The sequence below is a fragment of the Macrobrachium nipponense genome, chromosome 18 (genome assembly GCF_015104395.2).
Source record: "Macrobrachium nipponense isolate FS-2020 chromosome 18, ASM1510439v2, whole genome shotgun sequence".
NCBI classification, from domain to species: Eukaryota; Metazoa; Arthropoda; class Malacostraca; order Decapoda; family Palaemonidae; genus Macrobrachium; species Macrobrachium nipponense.
The window spans coordinates 66,016,733-66,033,936 of NC_087211.1; the positions used below are offsets into that span (position 1 = coordinate 66,016,733).

The 17,204-nt window shown below is 34.1% G+C and overlaps 1 pseudogene; it reads right to left on the minus strand.

The window, feature by feature from the left end:
• The window catches only part of LOC135197112 (arylsulfatase I-like), a 19,809-nt pseudogene extending 18,453 nt beyond the window's left edge, over positions 1 to 1,356 (minus strand).
• Between the last annotated feature and the right edge of the window lie 15,848 nt (positions 1,357 to 17,204).

Here is a 17,204-nt window from a genome sequence, read left to right on the forward strand (position 1 = left end):
CAAAAAAAAAAGTTCGTCTCTAAGTTAGATACCTGGAAATAAGTACTTGACGAAGATTTCGCCTCAATGTAAAGTGACATCACAATTTATTATTATTATTATTATTATTATTATTATTATTATTATTATTATTATTATTATTATTATTATTATTATTATTATTATTATTATTATTATTATTATTATTATTATTATTATTGAGACGACGAATCCTATTCATATTGAACCAACCCGCGATAATTAGTTTTTTCTTATCTTTACCTAGTGTTCGAGGGAGACATCTGGGTTAAACTAAGAAGAAATTCTTTAATGGTTGAAAAGGACTGAGAACATCGGTGTCGAACCAGATACTGAAACAGAAATACCACAACTATAGTATAGTTGTGGTATTTCTGTGGTATTTCTGCTACTACTGTTCCATAGAAAATCACTGATCATGGTGTATGGCTAAATAATTATAACTAAGCAGAGCTACATCTGATTGTTACCTGTAGATTCAACAGTTCTAAATAGTATCGAATGGAACATAGTGTTCAGGCCAAAACCAAGCGCTGGGACCTGTGAGGCCATTCAGCGCTGGAAGGGAAATCCAGAGTGAAAAGGTTACAAAGGTGTAACAGGAGGGAAACCTCAAAGCAGTTGCTCTATGAAATAATTATTAGGAGAGGGTGGACAGCAAGAGGGAAGAAAGATAATATGAATGGAGGCACAGTAAAAGGAATGAAAGGGGTTGCAGCTAGGGGCCGAAGGGACGCTACGAGGAATCTGAACCAGCGGTCGCCAACCGGTGGTCCATGAGTAAATTTTGATGGTCCGCAGAAATATTGGAGCACTATTCAAATTTTTATGCTTTCTTAATCCTGTTCAGGCGATCCTGATATATATTGCACTGAAAGCAGAGAGCCCAGTGATGCCAATTTAGCATTTTTAATGCTAAATTTAGCATATGAGGGCGACTTGGCATTAAAAATTTGGAGCTAGCATTTAGCAGAAAAAAGAAACACCATTAACTAACCAACAGAATTATAAATTACAATAAATTAAACATTACAAATATGAATGTATCCTAGTGTAGTATACATAAAATGCATATCAAATAAATGCATTTACCTCTTTTGTTTTTTAAATTCACATTAGTCATCCGGCAAATTTAAAATATACATTTAGTGGTCCATGAAGTTCGAAAGGTTGGCGACCGCTGGTCTAAACGGTATCATCTTACCTAAGTCATCAGCTAGGATAAACACGATGTGAGGCTTTTGATGTGTGTCACCAGACTCGGTTCCGTCCGTAGAAGACAAACAGAATCCTATTGCCGAAAGCAACACTAAGATTATTTCCCACCTCGCCATGTTTGCCACTGGTCAGGAACTAAAGAGACTTTTTTTTGTAACTGATATCATGCTCCTTGAAAGCCTTTATCTTATCTTGTTAGATACGACGTTATATCGTGATGCATATCTTTGCTGTATTTTTTTTTTAATTTAACTCCGAATAATCATTGTTTACTTTTTAAAGTGTTATGATATATTTTGTGATACTTTGGCTTGTTCGATCGGAATGCTTGTGAAGTTCTATAAAGTTATTTTGGTGGATTAAAAGTTGTTTATTATTTATATTTTTATGTGTGTGTGAAATATTGTCTCTAACTGTGAGATGGTTAAAATTTACATTATGCAAGACTGGTGGTAGATGTCTATGGGTTTAGTGCCCGCCATAACTCTTCCTGTGTATGTATATAAGTATGTATATAGTATGTATACATGAAGTATTTTGATGGATTATGAATTTATTTGTTTATATATTTATTTATATATTTATTTTACGTGTGTGAAATGTTGTGTCTAACTGGGAGACAGTTAAGATGGACATTATGTAAGACATGTGGTAGATGTCTACGGGTTAAGTGCCCACCATAACTCTCTTTCTGTGTATGTATGTATGTGTGTATATATGTATGTAGTATGCATGTGTGCGTACTTGGGTGTTTATGTGTATAGTGTTGCTAACTCCCAGCTCCCAGCCATATCTGAAGATTTTCACATTGTTCAGAGAATTGAGAAAACCATTATTTTCCTTTCTCTACATCCCCAAAGGAGTGAAAAGATGCGTTTGTCGTGGGCCTCAGGGAAAAGAGGCTTATATGCCGTTTACAGAAGCAGTTCAGTCCATCAAGAGGTCCGCAAAGCTCTGTTTGGGCGTATTACATCTGTACTCCGAACCATTGCCACCTCGTGTAGCAGAAATGTTCAGGTTATATTGCTTACTATCACTTCTTTTAACCTGAAGAAAGAGAAAGGCTTATCCGTCATTTAATGATAATAATAATAATAATAATAATAATAATAATAATAATAATAATAATAATAATAATAATAATAATCTTTCATTTCTTTCCATCATTGCTGGGTTTTGCTATTTAACCCATAGCTGGACCGTACCCCATCAGGAATAGGTAATCATTTACAGCTGAGTAGACTGAGGAGATTATGGTAAAGATCCTTTCCCAAGGAATCAACGCCGAGGAGAGCGGTCACCTATCCAACGACTGACCAGCCCCAATGTTGCTTAACCAGTCCATTGACGACCTAACCCACTATGCCACGGCGCCACATTAATAATATTTGATAGAAAATGATCAGGCAAAGATCCTCTGGGACTATGGTATCAGAACAGATACGTGCAAATAGACCACCAGACGTGACGTTGATTGACAAAATAAAGAAGAAAGTATCACTCATTGATGTCGCAATACCATGGGACACCAAAGTTGAAGAGAAAGAGAGGGAAAAAATGGATAAGTATCAAGACCTGAAAATAGATATAAGAAGGAAATGGGATATGCCAGTGGAAATTGTACCCATAATCATAGGAACACTAGGCACGATCACAATATCCCTGAAAAGGAATCTAGAAAAACTAGACGCTGAAGTAGCTCCAGGACTCATGCAGAAGAGTGTGATCCTAGAAACGGCGCACATAGTAAGAAAAGTGATGGACTCCTGAGGAGGCAGGATGCAACCCGGAACCCCACACTATAAATACCACCCAGTCGAATTGGAGGACTGTGATAGACCAAACAAAAAATAAATAAATAAATGAATAATAATAATAATAATAATAATAATAATAATAATAATAATAATAATAATAATAATAATAATGATAATGATAATAATAATAATAATAATAATATAAAAAAAACTCATAGTACCACGAGTCTTCAAATGAGAAACAAATCCACAGTTATGAAAATGTACATATATTTAAATTTAAAACTTTAAGGATAGAGATTGATAAGGGGAAACGAACAGATTCACGATAGCTGTCCTTAAAGTTTTAAATTTGAATATATGTACATTTACATAACCGAGGATTTGTTTCTCCAATAATAATAATAATAATAATAATAATAATAATAATAATAATAATAATAATAATAATAATAATAATAATAATAATAATAATATCCAATGAAGACGAGTGGCTAAAGAGTGCATGGGAAGAAGGACTAATAAAAGTAGACGAAGACCCAGAAATATACAGAGACAGGAGAATGACAGACAGAACAGAGGACTGGCACAACAAACCAATGCACGGACAATACATGAAACAGACTAAAGAACTAGCCAGCGATGACAATTGGCAATGGCTACAGAGGGGAGAGCTAAAGAAGGAAACTGAAGGAATGATAACAGCGGCACAAGATCAGGCTCTAAGAACCAGATATGTTCAAAGAACGATAGACGGAAATAACATCTCTCCCATATGTAGGAAGTGCAATACGAACAATGAAACCATAAACCACATAGCAAGCGAATGCCCGGCAATGGCACAGAACCAGTACAAAAAGAGGCATGATTCCGTGGCAAAAGCCCTCCACTGGAGCCTGTGCTAGAAACATCAGCTACCTTGCAGTAATAAGTGGTATATGAGCATCAACCTGAGGGAGTAATAGAAAATGATCAGGCAAAGATCCTCTGGGACTATGGTATCAGAAAATAGAAATGAGAAGGATATGGGATATGCCAGTGGAAATCGTACCAATAATCATAGGAGCACTAGGCACGATCCCAAGATGCCTGAAAAGGAATCTAGAAAAACTAGAGGCTGAAGTAGCTCCAGGACTCATGCAGAAGAGTGTGATCCTAGAAACGGCGCACATAGTAAGAAAAGTGATGGACTCCCAAGGAGGCAGGATGCAACCCGGAACCCCGCACTATAAATACCACCCAGTCGAATTGGAGGACTGTGATAGACCAAACAATAAAAAGAAGATAAATAAATATAATAATAATAATAATAATAATAATAATAATAATAATAATAATAATAATAATAATAATAATAATAATAATAATATTAATAATAATAATAATAATATATAAAAAAAACTCATAGTAGCACGAGTCTTCAAATGGAAAAACAAATCCAGAGTTATGTAAATGTACATATATTTAAATTTAAAACTTTAAGGATAGAGATTGATAAGGGGAACCGAACAGATTCACGAAAGCTGTCCTTAAAGTTTTAAATTTGAATATATATACATTTACATAACCGTGGATTTGTCTCTCCAATAATAATCCTAATAAGTAATAAATAATAATAATAATAATAATAATAATAATAATAATAATAATAATAATAATAATAATAATAATAATTCAAAGAAACCTCATAATCACATGAGTTATTAAAATAAAATGGAAAAGTAAATCCACAATTATATGTCTGATCTTGTTATTTAAAATACAAAGCAGAAAGCTTTCGAAGACCTGCACGGTCCTCCTTGTCAATAATACATTTTGTAGCTTCAGAATAAAACAAAACCCTTAAAAAAGTAAAGGATCTTTAATCCTAATCCCTTTAAACTTTAGTAAGGTCCGCGGAGACCGCAATTGTTTATGTTGTCAATTAGGAAACGCGTCCCACGCCTGTCCCACCGTTTTGGGGCCAGCGTCAATCAAGGGACGTCAGGTTGATTGCATTGTGGGAAAGTAATGCAGAGAGGGAATGACAGGGCTGGGGGGTGGGTGGGGAGGGTGGGGAGGGAGAATTATAGGGGGAGGGGTTACGGCCCTCAGAGGCAGATTTAGTCTCTAGGTTTCTAAAAGTCTTTTTGGACATTGTGAATACGACTACGAGACGACATCAAAGAAAGCCTTTGAATGCGGTTGGTCTTCAGATCTTCAGAAGCTAATTTGGAGAAGAAATAATTCTTTGGCTTTTTTTTTCTTATGTTAAGAAGCTTTTTAACTAATGTGGCATCTGAGAGATATTTATTCTCTCTACCTTGGAGACAGTGAACAAGTCCTTAAGTGAAGAAAAATATTGTATTTACTTCATTTGGTTTTAAGGACTTTTCTTTCGCTATTTCTCCCCATTTCATTCTTTATTTGATTCTTTTTCAGTTTTTCCTATTTTCTGTAACTTTATCTTTCCTTTTGCTGTTCATGTCTTTCACTCTCTTTTTCTTTTGTTGCTGTTCTTGTGTCTCACTCTCTTTTCTTTCACTCTTTCCCTTTTTTCACTCTATGAGACAGCCGAGCTCCCCATAAATTAACCTAGAGTGAATAAGTGATTTAGAAATCACAAGGAAATGAGTGGCGAATACTGTAATAATCTCTAAACGTTTTATTCGTCAATTCCTGATTAGAATATCACAGGTGAATTTCCCTAGATCCCTAGAATATCACAGGGGGATTTCCCTACATGTTCCTAGAATGTCATTATTCATCAATTTTTCCGTTTAGAATATAGCAGGGGAATATCCCTACAGGTCCCAAAGATATCACAGGAGAATATCCCTACAGGTCCCTAAGATATCACAGGAGAATATCCCTACAAGTCCTTAGAATATCACAGGGGAATTTCTCTGCAAGGAATTAATTATACTCGCAGAGTATCCAGTTACCCAGCACAGTGAAGCTAATATCGTTGTATAAGTCATATGTCAATGTAGACGCTTAAGGTTTACATTAAAAAAAATTTCAGAAGGTTAAATTTGTCTAATTTTAAGTATTTCGTCTTGAAAAGCCGACATTTCTAAATAATGACCTTTTGAGTATTGTTAAAATAATAATTATTGGATTATAACTCCAAGAATTGATGGAAAGCTATAAAATAAGAAACGCTGAATAATCCGATATAAATTTCTGAAAGTATTTGATTAAATAACAGGAAATTTCCTTGAGAATGAAGGAATTTTGAGATGTTTAATCTCCGAACTGCCAACCCATAATAGAGGATTAAAAATGATTTATGAATAGAATGAACAATATCATGAATGACAGGCGTCATAAATACAATAACAGAATAAAGTACTGCTGCAGAGAAGAAACAGTAAAAAAGAAATGTATTTTAATAAAAGATAGACGTTTTCAGGAGAAGCAAACAAGGTATCCGACTATTAATGTCCGTCAGACATGCCACATGTGTTGGGATTTAGAGTGGAGCCCATCTTATCTTAGTAATAAATGCAGATCTCGGGGAGAGAGCCCCACTAAATATTTCCGAAGATGGAGCTGGGGGCGAGACACACAAAATTGTTTGTTTGTTTCTTCCACGATTGCCATATAAGGTTGGGATGATTCTATTTTATTTAGGCCTAAGCCTTGAGCTGAAGTCATTTTGATAAAGCATTTTCTCTCTCTCTCTCTCTCTCTCTCTCTCTCTCTCTCTCTCTCTCTATATATATATATTATATATATATATATATATATATATTTATATATATGTGTGTGTGTGTGTGTGTGTGTGTATGTATATATATATATATATATATATTATATATATATATATATATACTATATATATATACACACATATATATCTGACTCACATGGGGATCGAATCCCAGCCTCTCTCCCTCTCAAGAAAGATTTTTATTGCAGACATTCATCTTAACTTAACTCCGCCTGTAATTAATTCCTTTCCGAAAGGCCTACGTTACAGTTTTGACAGCGAGCGCATACTTATATATCCTTCTTTGAAGTCCAAGCGCTTTATCCTAACCTCACTCCGACCCGAATGTGCGTTGAGTTCGATGCTGCACATTGGCAGTCGCGGTTTCTCCAATTGTTCTTCATTTCAGATTGAAGGCTTTCTGAAAATAAATCTAATGAATCGAGATAAAGGATCATTTCAGCTGATTATATTTATATATATATATATATATATATATATATATATATATATATATATATATATATATATATATATATTTATATCATTTTAATCACGAAGAATAAAAATAAACGTGATGGTTTATACGAACAAAGTTACAGCCACGAAGGAAAATTGAAGCACTAGAGATGCTACGTACTTTCGTCTTATTACCAAGACAGGTTCACAGCAAACTGATATAAAATATATATATGTATATATATATATATAATATATATATACACATATATATATATATAATGTACATATATGTATGTATATATACACATACATACATAAAATCTATATAACCTCTCATTACATTAATGGACGAATGAGGGAATTGTCTTCAAATTGGAGCCTTATGTAAAAAGTTGTCCTTTTCATTTGTTATAATATCATATTTCCTTTATCCTCCTTCCCCCGAAAGAGTAGCGGCAATCCGTCAGTGGCCAGTTCTCGTGATTATCATCTCAATCTTTTCTGCCAGGTGATTATTATCGTCAGGGGAGAAATTCGTTTTCATGAATGCTTTCATTTTTTCGAATTTAGATTAATGGTCTTCTTCTTTGTAGTCTCCATTAGTTTCGATGACGTCCAGTTTACCGTGTTATTATGACGGGGAATAATACTCTTTGGATTTCTTTGAATTTTATGTATTGCGAGACTTGAATGATGAGCTGGTACGTCTGCCAAGCGGGATTCTGTTGCTTTGTAATGCAACACGAGCAGTGAGAGGGATTTATGTTTTCTTGTACAGTATATACATACTTATATACACATGCATGTATATTTATTTATTATATAGTAACATACATACATACATTATATATATGTGTGTGTGTGTACATACACACATACTTATATACACATGCATGTATATGTATTTATTATATAGTAACATACATACATACATTATATATATATATGTGTGTGTGTGTACATACAGTGCATACGTCTACATATATAAGTATTAAGCTTTAAATGTCCTTAATATACAATTCGCTCTGCCTCGGAAATAATATATTTTCACATATGATAACCGAAAGGGGATTTTTTTAGTTGATAATAATTTCGTTCTCTCGTGGATTCGAACCAGCGCACAGAGGAGAAATCAGGACTGCAGTGATGCCCTAACCGACCAGGCCAACACAAACATACATATACACACGCGCACGCACACACACACACACACACACACACACACACACACATATATATATATATATATATATATATATATATATATATATATATATATATATATAACTATAAAGTAAGGACCTGCTTATGCTTGTGAATATTTACTGTATCTATCAGACATTTTTAGCCCTTTATTAATTTTATATGTCTGTCATTCTGATTTGGTTCATGGAAAAATAATTCCATGACCGAATTCCTGTCTTTCACGGCCTCTGGACCTTCCAGCCTAAATTCCAGAGTCCAGTTCCAGAGACCACTTTCGGTACTTATCGAGAAGGGCGTGGCGCCGCACCAGATGACGGGTTATTTGATCGGCGGAAATGCGCATTTATCTGTCGTTGCTTCCTCGTCAGTTTTGACAGGATCCTAGCCAGGTCATTGTCGGGAGTAATGCGTATGACCCGGTATTTACCGGAATGCGGGGAGGTCATTCCCTAATTTGTCGAGGCGTTTCGTTGTGTTGCCATGACGTGATGACTCAGTCGTTAATTTAGTATTTCGTTGGTGTTATATCGATGGTATTAATGTCAAGGTTTGTGTATAAGCTTTCTGAAGGTTGTTGACTTTTTTATTCACTCTTTATTTTTACTCTTTATTAATTTCAGGTTCTTTGGTGTAATATAGATGGTACGAATTTCATGCTTCTTCATCTTTCTTAAACTTTGCAATGTCAGCTGTTGGTCATTTTTTTATTCATAATTCCATGCTTTGTGTGTCATCTCTCCTAAGCCTCTCAATGTCAGTTTTTTACTTTTTTATTTACTCTCAGGTTCTTTTGCTGCAATATTGACTGTATTAAAATCATGTATTTGCTCTAATGTCTCTTAAACCTTGTGATGTAGACTATTGAGTCTTGTTTATTGACTCTTTTTTGTGAGTTTTTTTTTTTTTTATTAATTTCAGGCTTTGGGTGTAATCTTATTTCCCTTTACACCTTTTCCAGTATAGGCTGTCGATTTTTATTTTTATTCTCTTTACAAAGAGTAACAACGGCACGAATTTCTGCCTCTCGTTTATACTCCGAAGTCATCGGCCTCTTGGGTGACGTTCTGTCTGACGAAAAGTATTAAATTCCTGAACGAGTTCGAGGTTGTAGTGAGGCTGGGACTTATCAAATGGATTCAACTTTTCGCGTAGGACTTTGCGTAGATCTAAGCTGTCTGTTTAGAGCGTTGCGTGGATTGAGTTTTTTCTTATTTTAAAAGTTGTTTTTAGAACTTTGTGTGGATCTTAAACTGATTTTAAATGTTTTCAGTACTGTGTATATATCGTATTCGTATAATTCTACCCTTTCTTCGGTATCCGTTTTCAATGAATCTAACTCTTCATTATATGTGTTCTTATATAGATCTAAGTAATCATTCGTATTTAACTTTTCCATACATATCATCTCTGGTCCATTCAGCATCAATAAAAAAAATTCTAAACTCAATGCTCAATGGATCTAATTTTTGTTGTTGTTGCTATTCCAGTTTTGATAAAAATATAAATTATTAAATAAATCAAAATGTTCTTGCATATCTAACTTTTTCTTATACACACAACACACACACACACACACACACACACACACACATATATATATATGTATATATATATATATATATATATATATATATATATATATATATATATATATATATATATCCTTATAGAAGGATTCAAATAAGTTTGGAATCCTTTTATTTTTTATGTTGAATGATTCAAGTTCAAAGAAAATTATATACACACACACACACACACACATATATATATATATAATATATATATATATATATACATATATATATATATATACATATATATGTGTGTGTGTATATATATATATATAATTTCTTTGAACTTGAATCATTCAACATAAAAAAATAAAAGGATTCTAAACTCATTTGAATCCTTCTATAAGTCCAGATTCCTTCATATCCCTATTATCCTTGAGACGACTTTCTTCTTCAGCAGGATCATCTCACGAGGCTCAGCATCACCGGACCCCCTCTCCAAGCCTTCCTCCTCCTCCCCCTCCTCCTGCTCCTCCTCCTCCTCCTCCTCCTCTTTTCATCCCATCAGCCCTTAAGCATCTCCTCTTATCATCTCTTCCATTCCGGGGGGGAGGGAGTGGGGGGAGTTGGTACGTCTTTGGGGAGGGGAAGGGGCTTGTGGGGGGGTGGGGACCCTTAGGGGTTAGGGGGTTGGGGGCCGGGGTTGTGGGGCGGGCTATGAGGCCAGAGTTCATTTGCTCTCCAATGGAGGCTCATTCTCTCTTATTAGTTCGGGCTCTTTTTATCCTTAACAACCATCGGATTATATCATCTGCTGCTTCTGCTTCTGCTCCTGCTGCTGCTGCTGCTGTCGCCTGCTGTTCCCGCTGCGTCCTGCTCCTTCTGCTGCCGCTGATTTAGGCGTAGGTTTTGGGCGGAGGGTTTTTCTTCTTTTTTTTTATTCTTTCTTTCTTTCTTTTTGCGTCGGATAAATTAGGTGATTCTGAAAGGGCATCTGGGTCGGTGGGAGTGGCATGGAGGGCTTCTGGTTTTTATTTATTTATTCTATAATACTTTGGGACCTTTTGTTATTGTCAGTATATTTTATTTTCCATATAGAGGGTTTCAGTATTAATAATAATAACAATAATAATACTACTACTGCTAATAATAATAATAATAGTAAAATAATAATAATAATAATAATAACATTGTCTTTTATCTAAATTTCTTGATGTGGTAGTACTTAGTAAATCGTCACTTAGATGACGTAAATATCTATGAACTATATAAAAACAAAAAAAAATGAAATTCAATAATAATAATAATAATAAAAATAATAATAATAATAATAGATAAAATAATAATATATAATAAGTAATATAATAATAATTTTGAAGTATTAAAAGTCCACACATATGTAAGATGTGTATTAAAAAATTCTTATATGACGGGAGCTCTCGTCTACTTGATCAGTAGACGAAAGCTCCCGTCATGTTAGAATTTTTTAATACACATTTCACATAAGTGTGGACTTTTATTATTTCAAAATATTCCAATCACGTTATGCTGATTTTTTGCGAATAATAATAATAATAATAATAATAATAATAATAATAATAATAATAATAATAATAATAATAATAATAATAATAATATAATAATAATAATAAACCATAAACCACATAGCAAGCGAATGCCCGGCACTTGCACAGAACCAGTACAAAAAGAGGCATGATTCAGTAGCAAAAGCCCTCCACTGGAGCCTGTGCAAGAAACATCAGCTCCTTTGCAGTGATAAGTGGTACGAGCACCAACCTGAGGGAGTGATAGAAAACGATCAGGCAAAGATCCTCTGGGACTATGGTATCAGAACGGATAGGGTGATGCGTGCAAATAGACCAGACGTGACGTTGATTGACAAAGTCAAGAAGAAAGTATCACTCATTGATGTCGCAATACCATGGGACACCAAAGTTGAAGAGAAAGAGAGGGAAAAAATGGATAAGTATCAAGATCTGAAAATAGAAATAAGAAGGATATGGGATATGCCAGTGGAAATTGTACCTATAATCATAGGAGCACTAGGCACGATCCCAAGATCCCTGAAAAGGAATCTAGAAAAACTAGAGGCTGAAGTAGCTCCAGGACTTATGCAGAAGAGTGTGATCCTAGAAACGGCGCACATAGTAAGAAGAGTGATGGACTCCTAAGTAGGCAGGATGCAACCCGGAACCCCACACTATAAATACCACCCAGTCGAATTGGAGGACTGTGATAGAGCAAAAAAAAAAAAAAAAAAAAAAAAAAAAAAAAAAAAAAAAAATAATAATATAATAAATAATAATAATAACATAATAATCAATAATAATAATAATAACAACAATAATAACAGTGTTTTCTTTTGTCTGAATTTCTTGACATCATCTTCACAGATGAAACTTGCATCATCTTCACAGATGATGCAAGTTTCTTTAAAAAATAACGGACACAAATAAATTTCTTTAAAAAATACCATGCAATAATAGATGAATGGTTAAAAATATGAAGCTAACTTCAATAAATAGGTCAAAAATAACAGGTAAATATAAATAAATTGTTATCTTTAGTTAAATAATCAGAATGATTTCAATAGGTAATTATGAGTCATCGATACTTTGAATAAAAGAAATGAGCGAATGAATAACAAAAGATATAAAGATATATTAATGACAATAATTTTTTTTTTTTTTCCTTTTCGGCTCGATTCAGTCCACCGTTATTCCATTTAAAGGGACCAAGTCCAATCGGGCCGCCGTTGTATTTATTGGTGTGGTGGCCGCTTTCCTACCCAGTACGTCAGATCCAGTGGGTTTAAAATGGAACTATTGGAAACGGCGGCTGTTCCCGTGCGAAGCGAGGTCAGGTTGCGCTGTGGAAACAGACCCGACCTCATTTCAGAATTGACAGCTTCATTTAACAGCAAAAAAAGGAAGAAAGAAAAATACAAAAAAAAAAAAAAAAACTCCTGTCGCTTCGAGAATGGAATTCGTCTGTTTCCGGATAATGGTTGGGTTCTTAGGGATAGTGGTTGAATTATTCTTTATTTTGGGAGTGGGGAGGCAAGTGGGGATTTGGGGGTGGGGGGGGGGGGTGTTTCAAAGGTCAGTTGGATGAGAAGGCTAGTGGAACGGAGAAGGTCAATCAGTGGGCTGGATAGGTTAACACGATGGACCTGGCTACTAGAGGAAGAAATGGCGAAACGGGAACAAAATAAAAAGCAAAGGTTGTTATTAGATTTCAGATTTCAAATATAATCGTTGTTATGAAGAAGGCACTCTTTCAGACAAATAATAATAATAATAATAATAATAATAATAATAATAAGAATAATAATAATAATAATAATAATAATATAATAATAATAATAATAATAATTACTTGGAGGCGCGAATCGGGAACACTTAAACCGGGAAATGGAATCGGAAACCGAATAATATACGTTACATCTCCGAATCGGCTTTGGAACATTTATATCTGGAATTGGGACCGGAAATGAATGATACCAGGTGCGCCTCCAAATCCGAAATTGGGGCAGTTGAACATGAAATAAAATCGATTCGTAAGTGAATCAGTTTAATTCTCTTTCTGTATTACAGGAAGAGATGCCAGTATGCATGCACACACACACACACACAACACGTTCACAGAACACTGAACACTATAGTCGTTAAGTTCTCTTACCCAGATTTCGACATTGGTTGATGAACCAAGAGTTTGAACTTTGATAAATTTTTTATCGGTTAATTTATTTGCTTATGTTTTTGAAGAAACGCCAAATCCTCCTTTTGAAACAAAGGCAGTTTAAATCTTTCGTGGAATACAGGAAAAAAAAAGAATTCCGCTCTCTAGATGGAAATATATGGAGTGAAATAACCTGTTCTACCGCCAGCACCGAAATTTTAGTTGTGCACCTGTAATCTATACTGTTTAATGGATAATTGCATCTGCCTTTTAGGAGTGAGTTATTTTATTTTTTTTTTTATTCTTATTTTTTTACAACGGAACAATTAAATATTTCAATATGGCCACTTTACCGTAGCTCCATATATGTACTCGGAGTTTTGTGTTGTTGAATGCTCTCCCTGAACTATTATGGGATTTCATTGTTAACACAGAAAAAATATCTGTCATAGACATTATTAAAAGGTCAAAGTAAAAGCGTTATTTGTTATCGTGAATGAACAAATTTCTATTTCTGTTTCTGTTTATCGAAGTGTATGCAATCATATAAAATACTATTATTATTTAATTTTTTTGTAATTAGTCATATTATAAATATCGTTTAGATATAAAGAACGATGTGTAGTGATATTCACAATCACAAATACGACCTTTTTATCTTTATGTTTAATCAGTGCATTGGGTGCTGTCATAAAATTTATTTCCTCCGTGATTCAACCATTAATTTGAAATCCCTCCGCAGGGGGGATGATGCCACCAGTGCACCTCACGTGGTGCACTTTAGGCATTACTTAAAGCCCTTTGCAACGTCCCTTCGACCCCTAGCTGCAACCTCTTTCAATCCTTTTTACTGTACCTCCGTTTATATTCTTACTCTTCCGTCCGACTTTCTACCTTCTAACAATTTATTCATATTGCAACAGCGAATATTTCCTCCTGTTACACCTTTCAAACCTTCTTTCTGCCAATTTCCCTCCTAGGTCCAAGCGCTTGGCATGTGGCCTAGTCGGTTACGTGCTCGACTACCGATCTCAGGGTCCGGATTCGATTCCCCATCCGGATTCGATTCTGACAACGCCAACTCAGAGGAATTTATTTCTGGTGATAGAAATTCATTCCTCGATGTGGTTCGGATCCCACAATAAGCTGTAGGTGCCGTTGCTAAGTCACCAATTGGTTCCTAGGTACGTAAAAATATCTAATCCTTCGGGGGCCAGCCCTAGGAGAGCAGTTAATCAGTTTAGTGGTCTGGTAAAACTAGGATATACTTACGTGTGGCCTAAATTCTGAATTCTACTTTACTTTAAAATCCATCATAATGATAATTCTGATATCATTTCATGAATAGTTAAGGTAACAGCTTTTTAAAATAATCATAGCTGCTATTCTTGGTATGGTTACGAATTTCATACACTGCACCTGTTTACCTCAAACTCGCTAATGAAGTAAAAATTCCGCCACTAGGGCTTTCTTCTTCTTCTTCTTCTTCTTCTTCTTCTTCTTCTTCTTCTTCTTCTTCTTCCAAGAATTTGCTTTGGGAGATGAAATTCCTGTTGTGGGTTTATTGCATCCTTCTGGTATACCAGCTGCCAAAAAGAGGAAATAAATAAAAAAAATGTTAGGCCGCAAGAGAGCTAAAATAGCTCACGTAGGTTATGTAACATGATATTTCTGGTCATTTCTCTGTTTTTAAGTTTATTTAAAATTTATTACGCTACTTTTTTTTATTATTAGAGGTTTTCACAAGATGTTTTTTTATCCTTTTTTATCATTTTGATTTTTTAAAATAAATACAAGCTTATTTGTGTTATGTTTCCAGTGGTTCAGTCTTATGTTGTTTCGAATATCATAAAATTCATAATGCTACATTTTTTATTGTTAGGGATTTTTAAAAGCTTTTTATCATAACGTATACTTCTTATTTTCAGTTATTATTAACATATGTATATTTCTAAATTTAGTCCTGATCGGTTATTGAACTATTTTCTGTTCCGACTTTTTATAATAAGACTTGGGTAAATGTAAATATTTATTACGCACGTCGTATATTGCTTTTATTTAGATTGTTTGAATGAATTGCTTATTGTTATACCATGTGACTGTTATACCACGTGCCTGTGATTCAAGCGTTGAACGATACTGGATTAGCATTTTATTTTCTTTCATTATCAGTCATTTTTTGCTGACTCGGGTGATAAAGTTTCTATTATCATTTGCAGTATTGTAGAAATATGTTTCTCTTAGTAAGTTTCATTGATTCTTGTGATATGAATCTTATTATTATTATTATATTATTATTATTATTATTATTATTATTATTATTATATTAAAAGTAATTGTTGAGTCAGCTGCATCAATTTTATAAAGGTTCTTCTCTATTTTTCTAATAATTGTTTTCTCATTGTTGCTTAAACTGGTGAGCAACGCACCAAAGTTTGTCATGTCTCAAATAGGTAATTGTCAAAGGCGATTGACTTTTATTTAAAAAAAAAAAATTGCCAGTGGTGGTAGTCAAATGTTCAGGGTATATACCGTAGAGTTTATTGAAGGTAAAATTCAATTCTATACATTTTGTGGGGCCACGACGTTTCGTCTGAGACTCCAGACATGCTCTTAAGCTGAATATTATTTTCAAATAAAATTCAATCACCTTTGACTATTACCTATTTGAGACATGCCAACCTTCGGTGCGTTGCTTACCAGTTAAAGCAACAATGAGAAAACAATAATTAGAAAAATAGAGAAGAACCTTTATAAAATTATCGCAGCTAAGGCAGTGATTACTTTTAATAAAACTTATTTAAAAGAGGGTTTACTTCCAGCATATTATTATTATTATTATTATTATTATTATTATTATTATTATTATTATTATTATTATTATTATTATTATTATTAGCAATTTTCCACCTGTCCCGGAGTCATAAGGCCAAATAGGGCAGGTAGGGGATTAGGGAGGTAGGATGAAACTCCATTATAAACCATCTTAGGGGTCCCTGCTATAACCCTGCCAAGTTTCATGCCCATCGGACCAACCGTTTGGCCGTGATCGAATGAAAGACGGACAGACAAACATAACGCCCACTATAGTAAGATTATTATTATTCTGTTAGAAAGAATGGTTGTGTTTAATTTTATATGACAACTTCTCTATTAATCGCTTTTCTGGCTCAGCAATATTCATTTAATAAATGGCCAATATTGATATCAATGTTTAATAGAAAGGATGCGGGAATGTTTCATTTTAATTTCTAAATCATTCCGGCATCCTTTCTACTTAACACCAATATGAATATTGGCCAGTTATTAAATAATATTGCTGAACCACAAAAGCGATTAATAAGAAAAATAGAGCATTTAACTTACAAGGTAAATTCGCTTAGTACAGCCATTCTTTTTAGCATGTTTGAAAGAGGGTCTTCTTCCAAGATAGTATTATTATTATTATTTATTTTTTTTTTTTTTTTTTTTTTTTTTTTTTTTTTTTTGCTCTATCACAGTCCTCTAATTCGACTGGGTGGTATTTATAGTGTGGGGTTCCGGGTTGCATCCTGCCTCCTTAGGAGTCCATCACTTTTCTTACTATGTGTGCCGTTTCTAGGATCACACTCTTCTGCATGAGTCCTGGAGCTACTT